Raw genomic sequence first — 14,056 nt, forward strand, 5'->3', positions numbered from 1 at the left:
AACGAGATAGGAAAGCACAGGGTATGACAATTATACAGGCTGCCCAACAGTTTAAAGACGATGAAATTGATAATGCGACTGAAATTTCAGAAAGACGGCATCGTATGGCGATAGATAAATGCTATCCGGTGTTGCCTGTTTCCCCTACTAATAAGAAAGATATAGAAGAAGATCCCCTAATGTCCCACTTATTAAGGTTGACTCCGCCCTATGCACAAAGTGCCAATGCACTTCAGCCGTTACAGCCTGTTCAGCCGCCAGCGGTACCTCCGCCTGTTCCGGCTCTTCCGCATTTGCCTCCTCCAGTATTACCGCTTCTGCCGATTTTACCATTAACTTCGACTTCTTTGCCCTCATCTCCTGATCTTGGATCTCCTTTGACTTCTGCTCCTCCTGCAATTATCGGTTCTTCTCCTGTCAGTTCTCCTAATACTTTGTCTCCAATTCTTATGTCTAATTCTCCGTCTGTGCGTAAGCATCTCACAGACACAGTCACTGGTATTCTATCTCCTTTCTTTGAAGCTTTAAATGTGTCTCCGGCTTTTGCTCGAAGACAGTCTCGTAGTCAGTTCCCAGATTTTGAAGAACGAGAAAAGTTAGACTCTCTTGCACGTAAATGGATCAAAAAGGGTCCTCAATACAATGTACTTGATATCATGCCTACTTTCTCGCAATGGAATGCGCCAACGCAATGATATGTTTTTAATACAATGTGCGATACTCTCATTAAAGAATGGGAAGATGTGAGTTCGAGTCCGATCCCACAAGATCTATTGGAGGTTCAGACTGACTTTGATAAAGGACTTGTTGTGGGTTCTAAGGTTGAGAAAGCTGTAAGGACACTTATTTCTTATAGATCCTTATTGTCCTCTCAGGCTTTCCTTGATTCTGATCCATCAGTTAAACTGACACTGAAAAATTATCCTATGAGAGAGGTTCCTCCAGTATGGAAGGAGGCGGTAGCGGGAGTAGGTGGTAATGCACCTATTCCTGCTCATTTCCAGCGTATATGGGTACATGTCCCCTGGAAGAGATCTGAAGTTTTGGCCCTTAAGCAGACTCTACCGGATCCTCGTAAAAACCCTGCAGGTTATTATAAAGAATTATCACAGACAGTTGATGCTTGCATTATGAACTTAGCTGATATTGACATGCTAATGGGAAATGTAGTCCCACAGACAATATGGGCTAAGATTCGTAGAGAGGATCACGCGCAGGAACTAGGTGCTACTTGGGATGTTATAACTACCAATGATAGAGACCAAGTGGGTGGTGCAAAGCCTGACGCTTTGATCTCGGAACTCCCTGGAAGGATTATTACATTAATGAAAACTATGATGCTTGCATTGAGAGTTAATTGGGATAAACTAGCAGCATGCAAACAAAAGAAAGATGAAAGTGTCTCTGATTTCTTTACTTGTTTTCGAGGAGACATTTATTGATCACAGTGGTCAAGACATGGCTACAGAGGGTGGACAGCGATTATTTGTGGACAAATTTGTATTTAATTTACTTCCCGAGCTGTCACACAAATTGAAAGATTCTGAAAGTTCATGGGCTGTTTCTTCTTCTGCCCAGATATTGGCTACTGCGCAATATTATGAAAACAGGGATAAAGAAGAAAAAGAAAAGCAAGAGAAAAAGACGAAAGAATTAAAAACAAAGGTTCTCTTGCAACAAGCCTATCCTCCACGTTATGCTCAGCCTCAGTCTCAACAGCCTCCGCAGTTTCAGAGGTTGTATCAAAAACCTGAGCCATACATTCTGCGACCTTTGTTAGGACCTAATCAATGTGCCTATTGTGGAGAAGAAGGTCATTTTAAGAATAGTTGTCCGGTTTTATTACAGCGCAATGGAGCATTATCTGCTCCGCGAGGTCGTGCTGGCCTCCAGTCAGCAAACAGAGGTAGAGGTCGGGGTATGTTGACTCAAGAACGGCGTGCCCTTCCTTCTCCCAATTCCATGAACTACTTCGATCAGCAGAATGTCAGTATTACAATGAAGACCATTATATTGAAGGCGAGAATGAAGGTCTTCATGCTAATTAGGACAGCCATGGACAAAGTAAGGGAGTTGTGTTGATTCCAGTAGATCAGAGTGGACCTACCATTGTAGTGTTAACGTCACTACAATGGGTGTTTCAGAGCCATTTCTTCTACATACTGGTGTGATGAGAAGTTCTATCATTCATTCAAAACTCCCTGGGGCACCTTCGTCTGGCTTAACAAATGTTTCTGTAGTATTTTCTGGCGCCCCTGTTCGCAATCCAGTTTCTTGCCCTTTGCCTATTTCAGTTGGTCCTTATGATTTGGAAGCTCCACTTCTGTTGACGAATGGTTGCGGTGAGAATCTGTTGGGTCTAGACCCATTGAAAAGAATGTATGCTACAATATATTGTTCTCCTTCTGGTGTACATCTTACTTTAGGACAGAAACTGATCTCTCCAATGTATTTGTCCAAAGATCAGTTTCCACCTGAATTGCTTCCTCTTCCAGCAGCGCTTTGGGCCACGGGTCCGAACAATGTGGGTTGTCTTGAGATTCCACCTTACGTTGTCACTCTCAAGCCCGATGTTGAATTACCATGCATCCCGCAGTATAGAATTTCTACTGAAGGTGAAAAAGCACTTTTGGAAATCCTTCATGACTTGATTCAGAAGGGTGTGGTTGAAGAAACAAGAGGTAACACATGCAATAGTCTTATTCTTCCTGTTCTTAAACACACTGATCCTTCTCAGCCTCCTGTATATCATTTTGTAATTGATCTGCGGGAGGTAAACAAAATCGTTGTACCACAATTTCCTGTTGTCCCAGATATCACTGCTCTGTTGACCATGATACCTTCCACAGCGACTTGGTTCTCTGTTATCGATCTAAAGAATGCCTTCTTTAGTATTCCCATTGCAGAAGAGAGTAGGGACATTTTTGGCTTCTTTCTTGGAGGCCGAAGCTTCCGGTTTAAGCGCGCACCTCAGGGCTATTGTGAAAGTCCCTCTATTTACAGCCAAGCTTTAAAATGTCATCTTGATACTTTTCATTTGCCGTCTGGTGCTGCTCTTATACAGTACATGGACGACTTGTTAGTCGCCGCTAATTCAGAAGATATTTTCAAAAATGTCACTGTTGCATTATTACGCCATTTGTTTAATCTGAATCATAAGGTTTCACCTTCCAAACTACAATATGTTTGTTGAGAGGTTACCTATTTGGGTCATCTCCTATAAAAGGAGGGACGGCGATTGACACCAGAACGAATTCAGGCGATTACGCAAATGTCTGTGCCATCCACACAAAGGGAGGTACGTGCCTTTCTAGGTATCACTTCTTATTGTAGGCAGTGGATCCCTAACTTCTCTCTGTTGGCCAGACCTTTTTTGGCACTCACTTTAAAGGATAAGCCTCAGCCCCTTCCTTGGACTGATGAGTGCCAAAAGAGTTTCACTGATTTACGTACCGCTCTGTGTTCTGCTCCTGTACTAGGCACCCCTGATTACACTAAGCCTTTTACGCTCTATGTTCACGAGAGAGAAGGTTGTGCATTGTCAGTTTTAACACAGCAATTTGGAGACAAACAGCGGCCATGTGCCTATTTTTCGGCTACGTTAGATCCTGTAGCTAATGCATTACCCAGTTGTCTCAAAGCGACAGCAGCAGCAGCAATTTCTATTCGACAGTCTGCTGAAGTGGTGTTGGATAACACTCTCATTGTCATGGTACCACATGCAGTGGATACCTTACTAAACAGAACAAAAACGCAGCATCTTACGAGTGCTCGTCTAACTGGATACGAGCTGACACTTTTGTCTAGTCACGTACATATTAAACGATGTAATACCCTGAATCCAGCTACTCTGTTGCCCCTTCCAGATGAGGAAAGTGTTGAGGAACAACATGATTGTTTCTTCCGTACTGAGGAAGAGACAAAAGGAAGAATTGACTTGAAAGACACACCACTAGAGAATCCGGATGGAACTCTATGGGTAGACGGCTCTTGTTTTAAAATGCCTAATGGAGATACAGTTTCAGCCTATGCTGTAACTACTTTACATACAGTTGTGGAAACTGCACGCATTAGACATAATTCAGCGCAAGCAGCAGAATTGATAGCTTTAACGAGAGCCTGTGTATTGTCAAAAGGGAAGAGAGTGAACGTGCACACTGACAGCCAATATGCCTTTGGTGTAGCGTTCAACTTCGGGCGTCTCTGGAAGGAAAGGGGATTTCTCACTTCACAGGGCACCAAAATACAACATGGTCAGTTAGTGACTGATCTTCTCGAATCACTTGCCTTACCCACCCAAATAGCAATCGGGAAGTGTAGTGCACACAAAAAGATTACAGATGATGTTGGTCGAGGAAATGCATTTGCAGATGAAATAGCGAAAAAGACAGCGAGGGATGCAACAAGTCGAATGTATGTGGCAGGTCCTGCGAATTGGGTTAGAGAGAGGGGAATGTATGAGGATACAGTGGAAAGTGTAAAAGCGATTCAGAAAGAGGCTTCAGAGAGGGAGTTAAGCAAGTGGAAAGAAAGTACAGGAATGTTGGATGAGATGTGTTGTTGGGTGGAATTATCTGAACACCAACGTTGGCTGTTTCCAGATGCCTATGTACTCCCAGTGGTTTCTATGGCACATGGTCCAGCACACTTAAGTGCAAAAGGTATATGCAAACTTCTGGCTCCAGTGTGGAAAAATGAACAAATCCCAAAATGCGCAAACAATGTAGTGAAACATTGTATTATTTGTTTAATGTACAATCCGGGAAAGGGAACCCCAACTCCAGCAGGTCACTTTGCTCCTCCAACATATCCATTTGAAGTGTTGCAGATCGATTATATTCATATGGAGCGATGCAACAACCTCAAATATGTTCTGGTGGTAGTATGCGCCTTTTCAAGATGGATAGAAGCATACCCTCTAAAGGATAACACAGCCTTATCCACAGCTAAAGTTCTATTAAAAGATTTTTCCCCCAAGTTTGGTTTGCCGCGCATTGTTTGGAGTGACAATGGGAGCGAATTTGTTGGCCAAGTCATGCAAAACGTTTGTGCGGGTCTTGGTATCAAGCAAAAGTTCCATGCGGCAAATCATCCACAGTAAGCGGGTTTAGTAGAATGTTACAACGGAACCTTACAATTAAAACTAGTAAAGGTTCAAGCAAGTACAGGACTCAATTGGCCCGATGCTTTGCCATTAGCCTTGCTATCCACCAGAACTACAGTACACTCTCGTTTGGGACTTAGCCCTTACGAAGTGGTTTTTGGATGCCCGGCTAATGTATGGGGAGTCCCTCGCCCTAAGAAATACTCAGACTTGCCATATCCAATGTTGATTGACTACGTGCATGATCTTACGACTAAATTGCGTGTTCTCCATCAACAGGTTCAGAGTGCTCTGCCGGAGGCCTCCACAGACCCAGGTCATTCCATCCGACCAGGTGACTGGGTGTGTACCAAAAATTTCCAGAGGACGAGGAATTTGGAACCCAGGTGGAGAGAGCCCCGGATGGTTTTGCTCACCACGAGAACAGCAGTTAAGGTCGAAGGAAAGAAGAATTGGATTCACGGTGTGCATTGTAAAAAGGTGCCTTTGCCTTTGCCCTACGATCAATGGGTGCGCAGGGGTGACTTTGAAAGTGAAAAGGTTCCACGATTCGTACCCTTTAGTGATGCACACCTAAATGGGACACTGTCTGAGAAAGAGCACGACAACATTCTGCAGGAAGCAGTACCAACACATCGTCGCTTAGATACGACTAATCCACGAACATTGTTTCAAGATCAAAGCACTCCTGGGAAGGAACGATACAATTTGAGACCTAGACCAAAGAACACTTAAGATTTCTCTCTTGTGTAGTATTCTGTCCCGGTTGCAGGGTCACGGTAGGAGTCTAAATTGCGACCTGAGTAGTGGCAATAGGCCTGCAGGACTTGCAGTGTCATAGGACAGCAGACAATCGTGATTGAGTGATCGAGGAAGATTGCCGTGAGCATCCATTAGCAAGATGGAAACTACACTAGGCAAAAGAGAGAGAAAAGATGAAATGAAGAAAGGATCCTGTAAAATAATGTACAGTCGTTTCAGTATAACTTTATGTATTATTATATCATTGTGTATTGCTTTGGCATTTATGGGTTGGATTATTTATGCTCTGCAGCAAAAAGTTGTCTCTCCTTTTTCTTCCTCCCCGTCTTCTTCAACTGTCTCTCCACATCTCTTTCATACTCTTCCTCCACATGAACTCATAAGAAGAACTGAATACTATAACAATTCTTTCATCCAGCTATTACATCAGCACCAGTTAGTGGTCAATACAACTGACTGCTGGGTGTGCGGACTTATGCCACATACCACGGAGAAAGGAATGCCATATTTAGTTCTCCCTTTTTCTTATGAGGGTTCTGCTTGGGCTGATTTTGTCATCTTCTCCAATGCTTATCAAAGCAAATTCAGACGATCCATTAGTTCACATGTTAGTGATCCGGATTTTAGTCATAGTTCTTTGATTAAGGGAATGGTAGCTATGGCTAAAATCATGGAAAATAGTAAAATCTCTATTGACAAAAAAAAAGCGTACACTAACTGGAACGTCACCCAATATATGTCTAGTCTTAGTGATAAAGTTAAGAAAGGAAAGTCTTCACTAATTTGGACTATACCACAGCAGGGCAATTTCTGCTTACAGATAAACGATCGCTCTTCTGACACTATACAAAGGAATAACTGCTCCCACACGTACGCTTATTCCTCTCAGAACTCGCCTCCTCTAGTGCCGTCTCAAGGCACCTATTTCATTTGCTATAATAGGGCTTATACGTGGTTGCCAACGGGTTTCTCCGGTACTTGTTATATAGCTTTCCTTGTTCCCCCTACTTACACCGCTTCCGCAAATCATCATCAAAACAGATACGGCAGAGGGATTATTGATTCGAAGGACACAGCAGGACAAGAGGGAGGAGATTTCCTCAAAGGATTTCTTCCCTTCTGGGGTCCAATGGCCAACAGCAGAAATATAAGGCAACTGGTCCGTGTCGTAGAGACCACAATAGACATCACTGTAGGAGCCTTAAGTAACATCACGGCAGAACTACAGGCGGACCGTCTTATGACATTACAAAATCGAGTTGCCTTAGATTTTGTTCTTGCAGATCATGGTGGAGTGTGCAAACTGATCGGGTCAAGTTGCTGTATTTTCATACCTAATGACGCTCCGACAGTATACCAAGCTATCTCCCAGTTGCACATAATCTCTGAGTCTATTCACCAGGACGAAGGAGATTGGTCTTTTACGGAGTGGTTTTGGGGACTACTGTCCAAATGGGGTTGAAAAGCATTGACATTTCTTGGAATAATTCTGACCATTATTTATTCCTGCTGCCCTTGTATGCACTGTGGTCCCGCTATCTGTGATCTTTGTGCTACTATGTGTATCCCAAAACCCAAACCACAAGTAACAGAAAACATAAGAATGATGTTACAGCAACAGCTCGATGACCTCATGGCTATCGACATTGACTCAGATTAACATGAGTCTATCTTGCCTGAGTTCTGGCAAAAGGAGGGTCTGAGGAACTTCGATTTCTGATCGCGATCGAATCGACCCGCCATTTTGTGCTCCACCGCCATTTTGTGTTGCCATCACTCAGGCAGCACGGCGAGCAAAGTCTATTCTGCTTTTTCTGTAGCTTCGTGTTAAAAAACAGCCTTTCTGCCTCTATTTGCAAAGCTGGTGTTAGGACTGGCCGAGTACACTAATCCCCGTCTGGTTTTCTAATCCCCGTCTCAACTATCTGTTGATTCACACTATTCTTTTCTGACTTTATCTTATCATCTGGCCTTCACTGTCTTCTGCTAGCATTCTCTCGTTTCACAACTGTCCTCCAACACACATAAACGTATCTCGCCACCTGCAAGTTAGTTACAAACCTGTTAATGAATTAGATTGAGGGAGGGGTGACAAACATAGTTGGAGGAGAGGTTATTTTCGAGTCATCCCACACTTTGTTTTCCAATCTCTCCTATTGGTTCTGTCTTTCCTTATTGGCTCTTTCTTGTATGCTCTGGGTGTGTATTTGGTTAATGTATATGTTTCTATATAGTATTTAAGATTGTGCGCCACAGAGTGAAGTGGCAGTCTCCTGAGAACCTACCTTGTGTACTTCTGGGATAACTGTACTAGCTGCAGCTAAATAAATCGGATCTGCTAACGCCGACAGAGTGTCCCGTGTCTCTGTGTAGCTGAGCAGGATAACTCCGGAGACCAGGGCGTACCCTGCGCCGCCAGGCCCAAAAAGTTCTGGTTCTTCAACGCTCACCATTATTACAAATACCCGTACTAACAATCCCATAACAATGGTCAAAAGATCTTCCATTCCTTCCAGAACAAACTACGCACAACAACCAGGACTGCCACTATACAAGTCCACGGTCCAGAGATGGGGATACACAGACTCTCACTGAAAGCAAAATTCAAACCCCTAAGTTACTTAGAGAAGATGATCACTGTGATCCCCAGATCTTATACAAGATGCCAAACAACCCTCAATCGAGTCACAGAAGAACAGCAGCACTCCAGGATCTACCAGACTCACAATACGCACAACGCAGACCCACCCGTCAATCGAACGTTAAGTTTAGGGCAAAGCCCTCCTTCTGTAAACCACCTCAAACTATGACAATAACACCCTCTCTCAACAAAAATTCACAGCCACCCTAGAAAATAAACAAGCATCACAAACATCCTCAGGGCATACAGAGAGCATACCACAAGACACCGATTATTCCCACACATTCAAGAAAGGCATACCACTGAGAAGCATACCAGAGAGAAAGCTTAGGCAGAGTTCCGGAGATGCAGATCAGGGCTCAGCATTAATTTATCACACAAACATATCCCACAGTGGCCTAACTGAGTTACCCATCTTGAACACATCATTGAGTATCTGAAGCAGGAACTTGAAATGATCTCCACTAACTTAAGCAAGGTCTCAATAACCATACAATGCTTTATGACATGTGTGCAACGTGGGGTCTCACCTAACCTATACCGGATCTATAACCCAGTCTTGGCCTAACATACCAGCCCCGAATGTAAACAACCGCCCAAGGAGATCTTCCACCCAACTGTCTAGGGACGACATCTATTCCCTGCTTAAATCATACCAAGTAACCTCTCCGGCCCCTAGTCCTCCAGCCTTGCAAATATCAACCATGGCTAGAACCCTCAAACATGGGCCATACTCCAATGAGAAATGTGTTAACCAAGAGAACCTGATTACGAATTCTCTCATCCCAAATCACAAAAATAACCCCCTAGAATCAGCAACTACATGAAAATGCATGTTACACAATTACAGGTTGGCAGCCAAACATACTTCAGACATAGCCTTGACTCATGAGCATGAGATACTATTGCTGACTGGATCCTGACTTAACCAATCATGCACACCCCCATGGACATTCTTACACTCCCAACTTCTCTATCATACATCTAGACTGACCACAACAACAGAGAGGGGGAGATTCAAGTCCCCGCAACTCCATACAGTTGAAGTCATTCCTGGTAGACGAGCGATCCACATGTGCATACGTGGGTATAGAAATCCTCATAGCAGGCCAATCAATATCAGATATTAACCTCATTTACCACTCACCAGATGGCAACCTGCTGTTCATGGATCAAATATTAGAAATTGTCAAGATCCATTCACTGCTTCACCCGATTGCCATGTTCCTAGGAGACTTCAATCTCCATTGTAACAATTAGGAAAACACAAAGATCATCACCCTAAAATACAACATAACTTATTCCACATCACTGCATGAATGCGGAAAGTGAGAGGACAAGAAATCAAACCCAAAAATTGTATAGAGACACCAGAAACTTGAACACAGTAGAGCTGGCTGCCCTCTCACCCTCCAATGACCTACAAGGTGTGAAAGATATAACTGACCATTGCAACCAAAATATGCCTTGTGTAATGTAAGTATTAGCCCCACTCTGCCTCAAGAGACAAAAAATAGGGCCCATCCCTGGTTCGACCAGACCTGAACATATAAAGAAGACTAAAACTAGCAGCGGGACTTTGGAGACATGGACCCTCCATCGCTCACCTAAAAATACTGAAGGAAACAAGAATCACTTACAAAAAAACACATGAGGAATGCTAAAGCATCTTTAATAAAATCACAACTAGATACCACCAAAAACTGGCCAGGCTAGCTTTTTGAAATTGTCAATCAGCAGATTGATTTCAGTAATCACATCATTATGAACACTTCCACAGAGAACTGCGAAGCCTTTGTGTCCTTCTTCGAAGAGAAAATATTACAAATTGAAAGTTCTATCTCCACCAACAATATAGGTGTCTATTAGGATGGCCGCTGACGGGCCGCCGGTGGCAACCGCTGGGCCGGCGGCGGTCATCTGCCCGCAATCGCAACCCAGAAAACCACCTGTCCCATTAGCATGGCGGTGACGACCCCGGCGGTGAGATTTTCCACCCGCCACTTTTCCGCCGGTAGCAGTCTGCACGCGTGCCTGGTGGGCGGAGCTGGACCGCTAAAATGGGGCAGGTGCAGGGTCAGGCTCTGCCAGCATGATTATGATGCCGGTGTTAACCAGCCTTTCCGCGGCGGTGGAACCGCCATGGAAAGGCATGCGGAGAATGTCTCCGGGGGCCCATTGCGGGCCACCAATGTGTTTGGGGGGGTTGGGTGTATTGGCGGGTACCCATGGTACCCACCTACATCTCCCTGCACCAGGTGGCAGGCACTGTGCAGTGCCTGCCACGCAGTGCAGGGATATGCTGGACATGCTTTTTTGGACATCGTGGCGGTGCTGCTGGCAGCAGCAACTGCCGCAATGTTAAATGCCGTGATCGGATTTCAACTGCGGAGCATACTAATTGGACCGGCGTTTATTCTGCGGTCCTAGCGGTCGGTGTTTTCCCGCTACCATGATGGTCGGAGTGATTTTTCGACCGCCATCCTAATAGACCCCATACTGTTAAGAGCTCCGAACAGCAACAGTCAGCCTCCTAAACTGAATAGTTCCTTCCTTTGCAGTTCTCAAGTCTCACTTCTTACTACCACCTCAAAGATAAGGAAACATGGAACGAATTCAGACCACTTAATGAAGATGAGATCCGTAAGACTTTCAAAGTCATGAAACCAATCTCACATTTCAATGACCTGATACCCACTGCATTCATAGAAGATATAAATCAACTTGTATCCCCCATTTGGACTAAAATCATAAATGTGTCACTAACACAAAGCACCATACCAGACTGCTAGAAGATTGCTCAAGTGACTCCTTTCCTGAAAATAATTATGCAGAACAGACCTGAATCATTTTTATCCTGTATATAACATCCCCTTCCTAGCAAAATTATTAAAACAAGCTATGCCAACATTTTGCACAATTCAACCTACTTGACGCATTCTAATCTAGCTTCAGAACTGGATACAGCACAGAATCGACCATACTACGCATCATGAATGATGCACTAAAAATAGTTGACCTAAAATAATCCTGTCTCCTCATTCTACTTGACCTATCCTCTGCATTCAACATAGTCAATCACAATTTCCTCCTGGAGCTTCTTGAACACAGAATGCGGCTTGCAGATAAAGGACTCAAATACTTTAACTAATTTCTATGATATTGCATGTAGTATGTCATGATAGGAAGCTTTATGAGAAAGTCGCACCTGATTAATATATGCATACATCAAGGATACACCATATCCCTCACACTTTTCAATCTATACTTGGAACCACTGAAAGGAATCCTTAAACAGGTTAACCTAGTGTATCATATGTATGCAGACGACATGCAGCTTTACTTAAAAATGTCATCTAGGGATGACATCACAAGCCTTAACCACATTATAAGGAATACCTAAACTTGGTTGTAACAAAATCCATCTCAAAATGAACTCCATGAAAACAGAATTCCTACACTTCTCCTCCCCTCACTCCCTGCCTACAACTCTAGAATGGGTGATCGACCTAGATGCCCACAAGTGCACACCCACCATTGTTGATTCTACAAAATCCCTTGGGAAAGCACTATAGGTAAACCTCAATATGCAAACTTACATTAGCTCATCCACAAGCAGAGATTTGTGATAACTCAATCTCCTGAAGAAGGTGAAACCCTTTGTACCACCACAAGATTCTAAAATCGCAGTTCAATCCCTGGTCATGTCCAGATTAGACAACGGATCTGCAACTTTAACGGTACTACCAAAAACACACACAGCACCACTAAAGGCAACCCTTAATGATGCAGTTCGATTAGTAACTGGAAAGAGGTAACAGAAAAATAATGAAGACAAGAACCTAAAAAGAACACCTTGGAAATAATGTTAAAATATATAAATTTGTTTCAACTTTTTAAAATGTTATGTATATTTAATTCGATATAAAAAAAATATATTATAAAAATAAATAATATTAAATATTTTAATAACCTTTCTAACAAAAGTACATGCAACTCATTTTTATAAATAAAAATTATATTAATTAAAATTGATGCATAATGTTTAGTAATTTTTGAAATTTTGTTTTAATAAATCGTTAAAAATTAACTTTCATGTAATGTATTTAAATTAATTAAGTATTTACTTCAAAATTAAGATAATAGTGCTGGAGCATTTCTTATTGTGCTCTTCATTCATAACAAATATATAACATTAATTTACATTAATATTTAACATCAACATATTTTCATTATTTTCTGATAATTTAAAAAATACATTTAAATCTCCCTAAACTTTATCATAGAGAGAACTCCGCAGCGTATCAAATGTTGCCAGCAGCAACTTTACACTTGCAAATGTTTTTCTGGTGCTGTACATCTTGGCATGGTATTCCAGACCTGCAGTCAACAGACAGAAATAAGCACACTAAACTCTGTTCTGCAAATCACATGAAACTTCATGTTTAATTAGAACTTTAAAAGATGGACAATTAGAAATGGCTTACGCACGCCTGATTTCAATGATAACCTTCAGCCAATAAAAGACTGTGACTATACAATCTGAAATATGCATTTTATTTAGAAGGCACACAGAATACATTCTTTACATTCTGCCAGCAATATCTGGCAGGGGTATCTTCATTTTGTAATGTAGATAATTTGTTTCGCCTCATTGCACAGTATACAGTAATTCCAAACTTAAAGGTTGCAGTAATAAATTAAGTGGGACGATCACCTCATTTGACATTGGGTACCAGAGGGACAGTTAGTGTTTGTTCAAAACTGAGACTAGGCTATTTGAGTGAGAACAATTCTCAGAGTACTGCAGCTACTGACGTTTCTGCTGGATGCACCAAGCTTGACCTTATTTAAATAAAATTGTAAAATGAAAATAGGAATGAAATGTCACCAGCAAGATGATTCCTTTGTTATATTTGAGTCAGGGTTGTCTGCCTAATGTGTATTTATGATTTTCTATGAACCACTAACCTACATCAAGGACGAATTCTTATTCAATTAATGTGTGCCCTGAATACACATTATATTCAAGTATAGCCCATTTTTTAGGTATTAAGTATAAGGGTTCTTCCTTGTGAATCTTTAATAGGCAGCACTGTTTTGGCTTTACATTTCTCGATCTAGATTTCAGTCATTTTTCTAATTTTGCAGTTCAGATTTGCATTTTTATCTGTCACTCTTACATGTGTTAATAAGAATCTACATTTGTTACCGCCATGGAAACTTCCTGTAAGCGTAGGGCCCAAGCATGCTTAACTAAATATTTCCACCTCTGAAAAGGTAAAAGTAGAAGGCAGCCTGTGCATGGCACTCCAATTTACTGTGCCACAAAACATAAAAGCCTAGACCGTACTTTTGAGGAACACACAGACATGACTGAACATGAAGGAACATAAAAGAAAGACAAGATTTTACAGGATAAAAATCGACCTAGCCTCATTGTGTTTCTAATGTTACGGGTCTGTACTAGTAGGCTTCAGGATAGAATAGCCATGCCTACTTTTGAGAAATACAGTTTGATACCATCCAATCAGATGATTTTTCTGTGA

The 14,056-nt window shown here is 42.2% G+C and overlaps 1 protein-coding gene across 2 annotated transcripts in view; it reads right to left on the reverse strand.

Moving 5' to 3' along the window:
* Nucleotides 1–14,056, reverse strand: part of RGS7 (regulator of G protein signaling 7) — a 1,943,194-nt gene that overhangs the window by 907,977 nt on the left and 1,021,161 nt on the right. The gene's annotated exons all lie outside the window — the stretch shown is intronic.

This window comes from Triturus cristatus, chromosome 6 (genome assembly GCF_964204655.1).
Source record: "Triturus cristatus chromosome 6, aTriCri1.1, whole genome shotgun sequence".
In the NCBI taxonomy this organism is placed as follows: domain Eukaryota; kingdom Metazoa; phylum Chordata; class Amphibia; order Caudata; family Salamandridae; genus Triturus; species Triturus cristatus.